Source organism: Myotis daubentonii, chromosome 13, assembly GCF_963259705.1.
Source record: "Myotis daubentonii chromosome 13, mMyoDau2.1, whole genome shotgun sequence".
NCBI lineage: Eukaryota > Metazoa > Chordata > Mammalia > Chiroptera > Vespertilionidae > Myotis > Myotis daubentonii.
In genome coordinates, this window is record NC_081852.1 from 51,882,117 (window position 1) to 51,897,063 (window position 14,947).

A 14,947-nucleotide genomic window follows, 5' to 3' on the forward strand; every position below is an offset into this window, starting at 1 on the left:
TTTAACTTTGCCCTACACCAACTCTTCATTTCAGGCAAACAGAGTTTGTTTGCTGTTCTACCAACACATCTCATACTTTCCAGTCTCTGCTCAGTGAGGAGGCCTAGGTGTGCATTCACCATGAGTGTGGCCCTGAGCAAAGTGCAGGGGGCCCTGTCTCAGAAAACACATACGTATTTTGTTCCTCTCTCCTCCATCATCAAAGGCCTTTCTTCCCCATCTTTCCCCCATCACAATTCTGCTCTTCCTCCTCAGAGACGTCGTCTGTTTTCTCTAGCAGGAACTGACCCTCTCTTCCCCAATTCCTTTTAAACTCTTTATATGTCCTATTTAGCCTGGTGCTGGTATACTCACTAAATGCATGCCTTGTTATTTATGCATGGCAAGTTATTTAACCTCTCTGAGCCGTAGTTTCTTCATTTGAAAAATAGTATCAATGATTCTGATTTAACAGGATTGATAAGATTATTAAATATATGTAAAATGCCAAGCACAATGCTTGACATATAATCACTCGTTAAGTGGTAGCTATAAAAATTATTATTTCTTCGTATTGTTAATAAAACTATAAGAATTATGTCTTCTTAGTTATTGAAGAAGAAAATAATATTGATGATGAGGCAGATATTTATTGAACATTTACCATTTGCTAGGAGTTTCACATTTATTATCTCATACATGATGATTTTGCAGTCTAGTTGCGTCATACATTTGTGTTTATTACCCAACTAAATGGTTAGAGCATAGGTGATGTCGTAAGCTTTCTTTTTTCAATAATCTTCCCAGTGCCAAACTAGTTCATAATTTATAGCAAGTGCTTAAGAACTATTTGTTGCAAATGATACAATGGTCTATAGCTCTAAAATTTAGTGACTTGCATTACGTCAAATTATAAGTTGCTCTGAAAAATTAGATCATCAATTTGTTTACAATTTAGAACTTGAGTTTAGATACATCAGTTGCTTAAAAAGCATGTTGGTGAAAGCTCTGCCTTCCATTCACTCAATAAATATTTTTGAACACCTACTATATGCCACATTCTGTTTTGGGCAACTAACAAAGGCTTCAAAAATAAGGAAATGATGGCATTCATTTGTCTGTATATCTGGCATGTTTGTAAACTTCATTTTTGCAGTTGCTTATTCCTTCCAAGGGACTGGCTCATATGTTGGAATGTAAGCACTTAGAGGATATACAAAACATACGGCATAATGAACAATTAGGCTCTGGAGTCAGAAAGACTGGGTTGCATCTCAGATCTACTAATTCTTTGCTCTGAGATCCTGGCAAGTTACCTATCCTCTCTAAGCTTCAGTTCCTTCATCTCTAAAATGAAAATAATAGTACCTACCTTCAAGGATTATTTTAGGTATGAAATAAAATAATGCATATAAAGCAGTCAGTACTGGCATACTATCAGAACTCAAAATATTAGCTATTACTAAATTATGAGTTCTAATTTCTCCACCAAGCATACTAAGGACACTAAACAAGAAGAATGCACCTGGAAACTCACTTTTGAATAAGGAGAGAGGGAATGAACATATACTTAATTCCATTATGTGTCAGGCATTAGAGTAGAAGCTCTGCATATGCCATTTAATCCTCACAACAACACAGTCAAACAGGTACTATTTCGCAGGTGAGGATAATAGGACTCAGAGAGGTGTGTATCTTGCTCAAGTTTACCCCAGAGACTTGGTGGAGCCAAAGTTAATCTTCTCTGAATCCCTTTCACATCATGAAAAAGGACCCACCTACATTTCACTCATAGTGTCTCTGAGAGTCTACACACATTGCATTCTTTCTATAGGATACCTGTGCCCAAATTTTGCTGTGCAAGAGAATCATGCAGGGTGCTTTAAGAAAAGCCCTCAATCCAGGGGTCCGCCCCGAACAAATGTAATTCAAGGATAAGACACCAGGATCAGCATTTTAGGAAATTCCTAAATCATGACTGTTAGAAAAGGAAGGTAGAGAATGGAGTTATTGTTTTAGACAATACAAATGACAAGTATTTCTGTTACAGATTGTTCCTGATCACATTCTAGAAATAGGGCCATAAGGATGAAAACAATCACATAATTCAGATATATATATATATATATATATATATATATATATACACACACACACACACACACACACACAATCACACACATGATTAGTTAAAATCTTAAGGCATGTGATCATGTGATGAAAAGATACATAGGTAAACTGACATATTTTAGGGTTCACACAGCAATTGCATGCTTTGTATTCACTTTGCAGTTTCTCTACACAGAAACTGATAACTTTAATTTATTTTGTATGAGTTTTTATGTGCTACCTATGAATGAGCCTCTCGTTGGGAGTATCTTATCTATATTAGTTGTTTATTTACTAGCTGTTTGCTTATTAGAAGTTATTGTGACAATTTTAAAAGGCTCCACCAAATAGATTGAAATAAGGATAAATACCTTTAAAATAAAGAAGGTGGGGGAAGAGAACCCTAGAGCTGATAGTTCATTAATGTTACAGAAATTATCAGGCCTGATTACATAAACAGGTGTATAAGGACCTGTCAGATATTTGGCTGAGGTAATTCCTTGAGAATAAGCCATATAGGTCACATAGTGCTAATAAAATATGTTGAGGCATCCTTGCGTATTGCCCTGATTATGTCTCCTTGGGGAATGGAGAACTCATTAGCATGAGTTCCCTGTCAGTCCTTCCTGCTCTGTTCCCCAAGTACTTTCCAGATGGGCTTGGCACAAAAGGGTGATCGAAATGTACGTAGCATGGCCAAGTTTCAGATGAATGGCTCATCTAACCCCTCCGATTAAATACATGGCACTACGCAGTATGAAAAGGCTGCTGTGCTTCACTGACTTCACTTTTCTGTCTGAGAGCTTGAAAAAAGGAAATTTTGCAGAAGGAAGGGGGGAGGGCTGTCTGTAAAGTCTTGGTTTTTCATATTCCACTGCAGATGCATGTTTCCCAGACCAGGGGAAAGCTTCAGAACGGAGAAGCTAAATTGGGAGCAGCAGGGTGTGTGTGTGTAAACACACAGGGAGAGAGATAAACCTGTTTGCTTTCTGAGACAATAAGTAGTAAAACAGGTTGTTTAGAGTAGAGTCCCTTGAACTAGATATTTGATTTTAAGTACATCTGGATATAATAATACCTTATATTACCTAGTGCTTTTGAAAGTTTCAAAGCATTTTCACATTTATTATTTTATTTGAACTTCATAACAACCCTACAAAGTAGTTACAGCAGGTATTATATCCACCATCACCACCACTTAAAAGATGGCTAAACTGAGTCATGAGCATGTCAAGAAACTAGTTTGAGGTCACATAATCACTTGGTGTCACAGCTAGAAGAACTAGAGCACTGGAATTTTGAAATTTAAGCCTGTGTTTTCTTGGCAGAAAGTGTCTCAGCTACTGTTTGATCTACCCAGAGTTCATGTGGAGATTTGTGGCTACAATTTTAATTGGAGAATACAAATCAGGCATGCCTAAGAGCTCTACAGAAAGGAGATTGTTTCTCTTAGATCGGGACTGTGTTAGAGAAGGGAAGTAGAGAATGGAGTCAGTTGTTTTGCACAATGCAAATTACAAACAAACAAAAACACTTTGTAATCAGCTTCTAGATATTTGGGGGGCTATTCATTCATTAATTTGTGCATTCATTTTTAAAAAAGTATCTATTAAGTGTCTTTATATAAGAGACTGTGCTTAGACCTTTTGGGAAGATACCAAGAAATGCATTTAATTTTTTTGGGGGGGGGGAGGTTGCTTTGAATTATACAGATAATTGCCATTATAGTCATTGTCTAATACCACCTGGTAATGAAATAAAATGCCTTACTGGCAGAAGAGCAAGATAAACAAAAACAAATGAAGAAACTGGGTGACTAATTTCCTTCAATTTTCTTCCTATAGGAGGCATTTTTTAAAAAATCCAGGTGATAAATTGTCCTGCCAGATACACAAAACACAAAATTTGCTGTGCCGTCTAATATAACACAGACTTTAACTGTAACATTTGCATTAGTGCCAGGTTCCTTATTAGGAATGCCAGATCAGGATTTAAGAGAAAATGTTCACCCTGACCTGTTTGGCTCAGTGGATAGAGTGTCAGTCTGAGGATTGAAGGGTCCCAGGTTCGATTCCGACCAAGGGCATGTACCTTGGTTGCAGGCACATCCCCAGTAGGGGGTGTGCAGGAAGCAGCTGAATCAATGTTTCTCTCTCATCGACGTTTCTAACTGTCTATCCCTCTCCTTCTCCTTTCCTCTCTGTAAAAAAATCAATAAAATATATTTTTTTAAAAAAGAGAGAGAGAAAATGTTCATATCTAGCCCAAAAAGTAACTTCCAACAAGCATCTCTGAAGGCCAGGATTAATTCTCTACAATACTTTCCCCTGCCCAACTCCAAAACCAACTTTCCCTCTGGGCAGGCATGTTTAAGGATGTAGACAAAAGGGAACAGAGGCACCAATGGGCATAAGAAAACGGACAAGAGTTGGAGGCCCTGTCATTCTGTGGAACATAAGCAAGTGTTCTAAGTTTCCTTGGAGATCACCTAAAACAAAACAAAACAAAAAAAACCCAAAATTTCCCTGGACAAACTTCTTTACTTTCTAGCATAAACACCTCCAAACCAGAAGGCAAAATTTGTGCTAATATTTACATACATTGTAAGTACTTGTTTGATATAATTCTTTAATTTATACTACATGTGCACAAATACTGTCATTGAGTGAAACTACTTTTTTTGTTGTTGTTGTGACAGGTCCTGCTCAGCTCCCAATGTGTATATGTGAAACAGTGTGTATGTTCATACCTATTGTTTATTTGCCTCATGTGTGTCAACCCCACCTCTGTCCCTTCTCTGTCCTCATCTGTGTTTCTAATTTTTCCACTTGTGATATTACAGGGTTAGAGTCAGTAAGCTCTAAACTCTATTTCAATTGTACAATGTGATGTGCTCCAGTTTTTAAGTGGGTTTGTGGCTATTAAACATACATTAAATGTATTCCAGTTAATCAGTATCCTTAGCAATATAGTAGGGTACGGCTTCAGGGGAATTTAGCACAAGTCGAATAAAATTAAGTTTATTTCTGAATAGTGATAAATAACAAACCTGGTTATACATGTAAATATTTATTTTTAAAACCTATGTTTTTATTGATTTTTTAGAGAGAGAGGTAGGGGGAGGGATAGAGAGATAGAAACATGGATGAGAGAGAAAAATTGATTGGCTGCCTTCTGCATGTACCCTGCTGGGGATTGAGCCCACAACCCAGGCATGTGCCCTGACCTGGAATCGAACCATGACCTCCTGGTTCATAGGTTGATGCTCAACCACTGAGCCATGCTGGCCCAGCTGCTAAAATTATTTTAAATGTTACATATTTTGGGTTTTCTATAAATAATATTGTGATTTTTATTTTACTTATTTTATTTTTTTAAAATATATTTTATTGATTTTAGTGAGGATGGAGAGGGAGAGAGAGAGAGAAAAACATCAATGATGAGAGAGAACCACTGATTGGCTGCCTCCTGCAGGCCCCCACTGGGGATGGAGCTGCAACTCAGGCGTGTGCCCTTGACCAGAGTCGAACCTGGGACCCTTCAGTCCGGAGGCTGACGCTGTATCCATTGAGCCAAACCAGCGAGGGCAATATTGTGATTTTTATAACATGTGAACAGATTAACCTCTGTCAATAATATATTTTCTAATACTGAAATCTCAGGCATGCTTATAGGTATTAGTAGAACTTGACTCCATTGCTCCCAGCCACATAAATGAGTTTTATTTTATTATTCTTGTATTAAATACTAAACAACCCCTCTTTATATAGTTTCCATTTTGGTGCAATGATTGAAAATGAAATATTAGCACAAAATACTAATCAGTTTCAAGGTACAGGGATTTATTTTTGCCCAGACCCCAATGTTCGAAGTTATCAGGGCTCTTTAAAACTAGTGCCTCTAGCATTTCAATGACTCACATTAAATCGGTCCCTCGATCACCCAGTTTATTTTAACCTTGACCTCCCACAGCTGTACTGCTTTCCTAGGTCCAAAAAAACTCCCCGCTTCCACCCTTTTCTGCTTCTGATGAAGCAATCGCGGGGAGGACAAACCAAACCCATTCCTTTAAGAAAGATTCCGCCTCCTCTCTTATAAGCAAGCGCCTCATGCTAATTGTGGAGTCTCTCCTAAGTCACAACACTTTACTACTCAGCACTGGGAGAAGCTGCTGGCTGCTGGCTGCTGGCTGCTGGCGGCTGCTGCTGCCGCTGCCTCTGCCGCCGCCGCCGCGGGTCTGAGGCTGCGGCGGGTTTCTGTGCAGCACTGCAGAACCCACACCTAGAAGACCCGGGTCTACTGCCCTGCACAGCAGAAAGCCTCGCATCCTCAGCGGGTAAGCACGATTTTTCATCCCATTTTGCTCAGAAGCTGTGTGCAAGGGAGAAGATTGCTCATCAGACATGCTTAAAATGGGTTGTTGTTAATTTGCCTTCCTTTGATGGGGGGGAAGGGGGGTCGTCTAGATTTGTGACTGGCAAATGCCCTGCACAGAGGAGACTATTGTCTGATATGTGCCCATAACATACTTTTTTGGGGGGGGGAGGGGGGCTATTCATAAAAAGGCTAACCTCAATGCAAGCAAAGGCTTTTCATTTTTTTTTTGCTTTTTAAAATGCTTTTTAAAAGCCACTCCCAATATCTCTCTCCAATACTGCAGATATTCTTAAATGCCAAATAAAAATGACGGGTTAAGCATTTTTAAAAGTATTTTCTCCCCAAAGCCAGGAAGCCCTCCTCACGATCCCATCACCATGCTTTATGATTTAAAGCGTGGCTAGATTTTGGAGCAGATGGGAGATGGTGGTAGACTAAAAATGTCTATAGCCGTAGTCCAGTGAAGAGAGAAAACGAGGATAAATGGAATCACAGTTTATGCCAAGACAAGATTCATTTTCCACGCTTCATATGTGGGAAGAGGAAACTACATTTTAATCAGCACATTTTTAGGGGAGAGGGCGGGGATGAAGACGAGGAGATGGCGTGAAGTATTTGAGGGGGAAGAGTCTGCAGGGGAGGAAGGAAAGGAAATGCACCGTGGCTTGGAAGCGAAGGGATCTTGGGTGGGGAATGAAGTTTGCTCTGTGCGTTCGGGTGGGGTTGACCCCAGGGACCATGAATAACCAGAATGGCGCTTGGAGGGGTGTGCTCGGGAGTGGATGCTTGCCGGGGTGGAGGACGTGTGGGCGGGAGGGATGTGCAAGTCGTGGGTGGCAGAGCAAGGTGCGCGTGGCTGAGAGGTCTGCTTCGAGACGAGGTTGTGGCTGGGCGGCGGGGTGGGCGGCCCAGTGTCACCTGTGGATGGAGCCACCTCCCGGCAATTGCATGTTGCAAAGTTTCCCAGGCCCCGGATTCATTCTGAAGGCTCGCGGCGCCTCGACATTTCGCCTCCAGGAGGTCAGCTCACATAAAGCCACAAGGGCGGCGGCCAAAGTGGGGGGTGAAGACCCTCGAAAGGTCCCAGGATAACAGGATTGAGAGAGCCCCTGCCCCTGCCTTGCCCCTCGGTGGAGCTAAGGGGGAGAAGGCGCCCCCACGGGCAACTGTGCTCAGGAGAAAAATCCAGGCCCCTCCGATGGGGGGCGTGCGGAGCTTGGACCTCAGCAGTGACCCAGCCCTGCAGACCCAACGATCAGTGCGGACGGCAGAGGCGGACCCGGAAAGAGGCCGCCCAGCCTCCGAATGGGGGGGTGGGGGGGGTCTCGCCCAGGTTAGAGCGGGCGACACTTCCGAGGCGCTCCTCCTCCCCTCGCAGTCGGGTTTCTGTCGGGGTCGCTTCCCGCTCCGACCCTCAGGGGACGCCTCGGATCCGAGCTGCAACGCCGGGGGAAGCGGTGCCAGGCGGCCGCCCGCCCGCGCCAAGCCCTCGCGGAGACCCCCAGGGCCGCAGCTCCACCGACTGGGCGCTCGCGCGCGTGGAGGGGGCCGCAAGGGGCGGGGCCAAAGCTCCGGAGGGGCGCGAGGGGCCGAGGGGCGTGGCCTCGAGGAGGCGGGGCCAGGGACGTCCTGTGATTCCGAGGGGCAGGGCTAAGCCGCGCAGGGGCCCAAGGGCGGGACTAGGGGCGCTCGGGGGCTGCGAGAGGCGGCCCGTAGGGGGTGGAGCCAGGGACGCTCGGGGGCCGAGGGGCGGGGCCACGGACGCTCGAGAGGCGCCGGGCCAGTCCCGCCAGACCGCGGTCCGCCGCCCGTAACGGTCGTCAGCACTCGGGGCGCGCGGGGAAGGAGTGGGGTTTAAATGATATTTTTGAGAACCGGAGCGAGAGGCGTCGGCGACTCAGGTGTCGCCGCTTCCTGCTGCCCGGGGCTCGGCTCCTAGTCCCACCTTCCTCACGCCTCCTCCCCTTTCCTGCCCTCCCCGCTGGAGCCTTGGGGCGCTTAAGAAGCGGCGGCGGCGGCGGATCAGACGGCCGCTGCAGCGCCGGCGGCCGCGGAGAAAGAGGGAGGGGAGCACAAAGCCGGCTGCGCGCTCGGAGGTAAATCTGAGGGACGGGCCGGCGCTGGGGCTCAGCCCCTCCTCCCGGCGGGGCCGCGGCCGCTCCCGCAGGCTGGGCTTGCGGGGATCCTTCTGGGAGTCGCGCGGGGGTCGAGAGCGCGGTGGCTCGCCGAGCCGAGGGGACTTCCTATTGGCTGCCCCCGCGGCGGGGTGACCCCCCCCCCCTCCTCACCCAGGGGCCGGACTGGGAGCTTCGGGTTGGCCCGAGGGGAGCGGATTTGCGCGGAGGGTCTGGGGGCGCCGCGGGGTGGGCCCCACTCTGGGGCGCATGTTGGGGGCGAGGGCGGGGAGTTGTAAAAATCTGGAGCGCGCGGCAGTGTCGGGGGCCCGGGGACCTTGCGCTCGGGAGGTGCGCTCCCGGCGGGTGGGAGGTTCCCGCGCTCGGGAAAGGTGGAGGTAACCCGGGAGGGAGCGCTGGTTCGGTTTGTTTTTCCTACTTAAGACACTTTTTGTTACAAGTTGGAAGTGTTCAGCCACCTTTCTCTTGCGACCCGCGTCCCCGTCGTCCCCCCCCCCCACCGCCCCAACATGCGCGCGCGCACAGACATACACACACACCCCCACCCCCGCCCCCTAGAAACACGCGTTACCAGGTAGGTTGAGTTTTCCACCCCGGGTGACTAGCGGAGTTGGCAGCAGGTCCGGCTCGCCGGTGTTTGGGACGCGTCCAGCTTCTTCGGAGGTATGCTGTTATAGCCAGGCAAGACCACAGAGACAGGTAGAAGAAGCTAGGCCTCTCTTATAATGCCAAGAATGGCCTCAGGTGAACTTTTTGTTGTTGTTGCTGCAGGGATTTAATTGCAAGTAGGTGCCCGTTTACGATGGGAGCGTAAGGAAAACCACTAATTTCTTTGGCACGTGTGCCCTTGCAGTTGACCTGCTGGGGTGGTCTGGAGAGACATGGAATTCAACTCAGCCAAGAGTCCCGGCATGGCTATGCTCTTATGCAAGTTGGGTGAAGGAGATGATAAGGTTCTGGGGCTTGGAACCAGCTACCTGAACCTATGTGCACGATTATGTTCAATTATGCATGTTAGACTTAGCAGGAATGAAGTGGTTCTTTTCTTGGGATTCAGTGTTGGTGCAGCATGCCCATGAGTACATCTTAATTTTGGCTTTAGAAGACATATAGTGAGGGTTTTTGTTGGAGAATAAAAGAAGGGTACAGTGTCATTTGTCATCTGAAAATTAAGATGCCTAACTATTAAAATGTTTGTGCAATTAGGTATGAGAACGACTCATTTATAGGGTTGGGTTACTTTTGGAGCACAGGTATAGTTTTTATATCTCAGTCTCGATTGCATTATATTTGCCCTGTAACTCGTTTTCCTTTGCTTAAATTTAGCACATTAACTTTGCAGGGGAAGGACCAGACTCCCCCCCTCATCCCCCATGGCCACTTTTGCTGTTTAACTTTTCATCTTCCTAAAGAGTTCAGTGTTAATATTGACCTCAAATACTGGCATGTTGATAGTAGTTACGTTTGAAGGGGGGGGAGGGGGGAAAGCAGTGTGTCTGTTTTGAGTGTTAAACATAATTTAATACTCCTTGAGATAGTTGGTTATAAGCATTCAGAATTTGGTAGGTTTTTACATGTGTGCTATCAGGAAATGTTTGGTAATATTTAACATATGACTTAGGTGATCATCTACCTAGGAAATACTTTACATTATAGAAGGGTTTTATTTTCAGAATATAAATTTTATGTTCTGAAAAAGAACAGTGTACACTTTGCTATTTCTAACCCCCTTTTTTCCCAATAATGTTATACTGTAATGGATCTGAGTTTTGCTCAATGGTATTTAAAGTATGGATTTGATGTTTGTAAAACCAGAATGTTTTTTGAGACTAAGAGCACATAGCACCAGCCCACCTCCTACACACAATCTAAAACCTAGATCAATGATGGCAAACCTATGACACGCGTGTCAGAGGTGACACACGAACTCATTTTTTTGGTTGATTTTTCTTTGTTAAATGGCATTTAAATATATAAAATAAATATCAAAAATATAAGTCTTTGTTTTACTATGGTTGCAAATATAAAAAAATTTCTATATGTGACACGGCACCAGAGTTAAGTTAGGGTTTTTCAAAATGCTGACAAGCCGAGCTCAAAAGGTTTGCCATCACTGATAGATACAGGGTGGGGCTCAACATCTAAGGTTGTAAGGCTTCCTGAAGCAGGCCTATTATGTATGTTTTTTGTTATACCTAAGTCTGTACAGGTTGTTAGCTGTTTAATGTCACTGATCTCAAAGCAGTTTGTTAGCACTACTGGGCAAAACTTATGCATGTCATCAGAATATAAGAAACATTTCTGTTGAGAGAAGAAATCACATAAATGCATAGAAAACCAACTCTGAACAAACTGAGTGTATAGAATGTTGTGGGACAATAGTATAAGAACCTTAGCTTAACCCTGTTGTTATATGTAAAGTGCTTAGAATATAGTCTGGTGCTGAGTAAGTGCTTTATGTATTTATCATCAGTATATTAAAAACACTTTTTTGAAGATGGTTATATCATGCTACCCACCAGGTGAAGACTCAGCAAATACTTGTAACAGTCAATATTGATTTGCTCTACCTCTGTGCCAAGCACAGTTTTATATGATTTAATTTTCTTAATCCTCATGACAACCCAATGACTAAACAGAGACCCAGAGAGGTTAAGTATTCTACCCAAGGTATACAGTTACCAGGTGGCACAGGTTAGTTCTGAACCCAGGGTCTGGCCCAAGAGTAAGCCCATGTAACTAGTGAGCCCTTAAACTCTATTACACGCCTGGTAATAGTTGCAAATGATACTTCACAGTATGCCCAAGACTACAGCTGTGCCTGTGTCTTGTTTAGCCACACCCTCCAATATTAATACCACCAATAGGCTGTGTTTAAACCTGAAGGGTGGTGATTAATCTGCATTAAGTAGAATCACCTTTTGACTTTGGAAGAGGATTTTCACACAACATATGTTTAGCTAGGATGCTAGAGTATATTATTTTAATTACTAATAACATTAAAATCTTTTTTTTTTTTAAAGCTTGCCAAGTATATAGGGCTCCAACTGGCCCATCGGGCAATGATGCACCTACAAGAGGTTCAGGTTCTGCACTAAATCAGTGGGCCTGATCTTCTAATTACCAACACCATACCCACCTGAGATGGATTTTTAACTTATATCTGTCTTAAGTTCCACCTGAGTTGCCCTTAAAATTAACCTTAAGTGAAAAGATGGAACTTGTGACTTCACTCACATTCCTGTGTGTTGCTGCTTCACCAGTGTAGTTGATAGGTAAAACAAAATTAATTACAACCTAAATTAGGAGCCATTTTAAGTAATGTATAGAATTATTGTAGAGACCTGATAAGTCATTTTTTTTGACAAGTTAGTGAGATGTAATATAAGGGGAAAATGTTTAAAAATAAGCATATGTTGAATATAAAAAGCTCAAGCTGTATCAGAGACACAAGTTACTAACTACTCTGTTTCTCACATTAAATAAACACAATATTCAGTGCTATTTCCAATTTCTTTGGAAATATTAAATTTATAGAGTTTGAATAGGAAAAAATTTAATGTCTAATCCAGAGTACTATTCTTCCCTTTAAACGTAGATACTCTATTTGAAATTAATTGACCAATCATAGGCTGTCATGTCATCCAGATTCAAAATGAGTGACCTAATACTTTATTTTATGTCTTCTATGTTAACACTTTATCATTGGATCTTGGGGTCCTTGCCAAAGTATTTATAGATGAGATTGTTATGAGGTCTTTCAGGTTCTGCTGGAGACTAAATCCTCTTGGCCAAAAGCCAAGACAATCTCAAATTTTTACTGTAATGGGTTGTATTAAGAATCCTCTCTAAGTCATGTAGGTTAGAAGTCTTTTATTGGCAGTGACGTGAAAGGGAAAAAAAAGTCTGTTATCCCTTATGTATGATAATTAGATGAATTTAATTATTTCTTTCTTCCAGCAGTAGCTAGTTATGGACACACATGCATGTAACCATTCTACTTGGGGGATACTTTTCCTTTCAGGAAAGGTCACCTGGCATTCATGCAGTATTTCAATACTAACAGCATGCACAGAACAAGAACTATAACTGAAAATTAACCAAAAGTGTTGGAGAAAAAAGGTTCATGGGAATTTTCTTGGTTTATTTATTGTATGTGTATTTTTTAAAAAAATATATTTTATTGATTTTTTACAGAGAGGAAGGGAGAGAGATAGAGAGTTAGAAACATCGATGAGAGAGAAACATCCATCAGCTGCCTCCTGCACATCTCCTACTGGGGATATGCCCGCAACCCAGGTACATGCCCTTGACCGGAATCTAACCTGGGACCTTTCAGTCCGCAGGCCGGCGCTCTATCCACTGAGCCAAACCGGTTTCGGCTATTGTATGTGTATTTTAATGTTGATTTTTAAATATCTAGACAAGTTTCATAATAATGTTCAGACTTATTTGCACCATTGAAAACATATCTGAATGTTAAGAAAGTACTGTGTAACTTACCCTACAGCCTTAGATGATAGCATAGAAGAGAATCAGTTTCTTGTTTCCTTATGTTGAGTATCTTTGAAAAGCTGCATTAATAATCTCTTTTAGCTTTCTAAGGACATTACTTACTACACTGACGGAGCAATTTAACAAAGAGTATCTTAGAAACCTTAAAGAATGAATGTGGCTGTCAGTACTGTCTAGCATAACCCAAAAAGTGGTAGCCTGGTCACGAAAAGGTATGAAGTGGATGGAACCCATCTTTGATGTTGAAAGGTTTACCATATTAATAAATTTCAGTCTTAGGAAGATAGTATAGACTAGTTTTTAACTATGCAAAAGCTGTACTGTTATTGTAAAAGACATATAGGGTTTGACATAATTCTATCTTTATAACGAGTTTAGATCAAAATTGAGCTTTTACCTGATGTCAGTCTGATCTGCATCATCACCATAAACTTTACATTTATTTTTTTAAAAAGTTGGCTTTAGTTTAAGCTTAATTGTGAATGGTAAGATTCCCTGATGTAAGATGAACTTTGAAACCGCTTTGCTTCAAATTGCCTGAAACCGAGCCTGAGGATACTGGTGTATGTATAGGTAGTACATTAACCAGCATTTAAGGTTGCTGCCTCCTCAAACAAAGCTACAGTTTGAACCTCAGGTTATGAAACTCACTTTTTTCTGCAGTAGGCATACATGATTTCCATAGGCTAAAAATTTCCCACAACCAGCCAACCAGGGGATAAAAACACTTTTTAGAAACTTAAGAGCAAAAACAACATAATGTTCTTAAAATCAATGTCTCAGGAAATATACTGTATATATTAATAAAATGTAATGTTCACAATGTGCACTAAGGCAACTCAACATCAAGGTAAGCAATGGATTAAGCAACATGAAAACCTAACTCTAGGTAACATACATTAATTTATTCTTTTTGGTAACTCTCATACCCCTTTAAATTTATCCTTGTAATTTTTACTCCCCATCTGCCACTTAGGACGTACCTCCTTGATGGAAGAGGGAAGGACAATGCAGGAGTGAGTTCAGAGCCTGCTTTACTCAGCTCCCATGGCTGTTGTTGATTGCCTGCTGGGGGAGTTGGAATTCCAATGATGTAAAAAGCAATCAGGCTGGAGAAATGCTGAGTTTTTCAGTATCTTGGGGACTTGATGTATGCCTTTAATTTGTCACCATCAGCAATGTTTCTGTGAAGTTCTTCCACAATGGCTCAGCTCATCCTTTGCAAGGACAGCATTTCCTTTTTCCTTTTCCATACAATATTCTCATCCTGTCATCTTTTGATCTTCTGGAATGACTAAATGCCATAGCAAAAAGATGGATTTACTCAATATCCTCATGGAGAAGGTAATTAGGCTTATTTTCTATGTTTGAAGAACTCTATTTTGGGATCACGGCTTCCCCAGGGACTCTTTAAGAGCACTCTACTTTTAATCCTTCAGAAATTAGAGCTACAGTGGATAGAGTGTTGGCCCGCCGACTAAAGGGTCCTGGGTTCATTTCCAGTCAAGGGCATGTACCTCAGTTGCGGGCTTCATCCCTGGCCCTGGGTGTGTGCTGGAGACAGCCAGTCAATCTGTCTCTCTCACATGGATGTTTCTGTCTCTTCTTCTCCCTTCCTCCTCCTCTCTCTCTCTCTCTCTCTCTCTCAGAATCAATGGAAAAATATCTTTGGGCCCGGCTGGCATGGCTCAGTGGTTGAGTATCAACCTATGAATCAGGAAGTCACAATTCGATTCCCGGTCAGGGCATATGTCTGGGTTGCGGGCTTGATCTCCCAATGTGGAGTGTGCAGAAGGCAGCCGATGAATGATTCTCTCTCATCATTGATGTTT

General features: G+C 42.9%; 1 protein-coding gene across 5 annotated transcripts in view; it reads left to right on the forward strand.

Annotated features, from left to right (window-relative positions):
• The first annotated feature begins 6,212 nt into the window (after window positions 1-6,212).
• The window catches only part of ADD3 (adducin 3), a 127,377-nt gene continuing 118,642 nt past the window's right edge, over window positions 6,213-14,947 (forward strand). For 2 of the 5 annotated variants that reach the window (XR_009448259.1, XM_059661349.1), the window contains exon 1: window positions 8,236-8,561. The gene's annotated coding sequence lies outside the window, so the exon portion shown is untranslated. Of the gene's footprint in view, window positions 6,425-8,234; window positions 8,562-14,091; window positions 14,460-14,947 lie in introns of those variants that run through there. The other 3 variants (XM_059661348.1, XM_059661346.1, XM_059661345.1) reach the window with 3 other exon arrangements.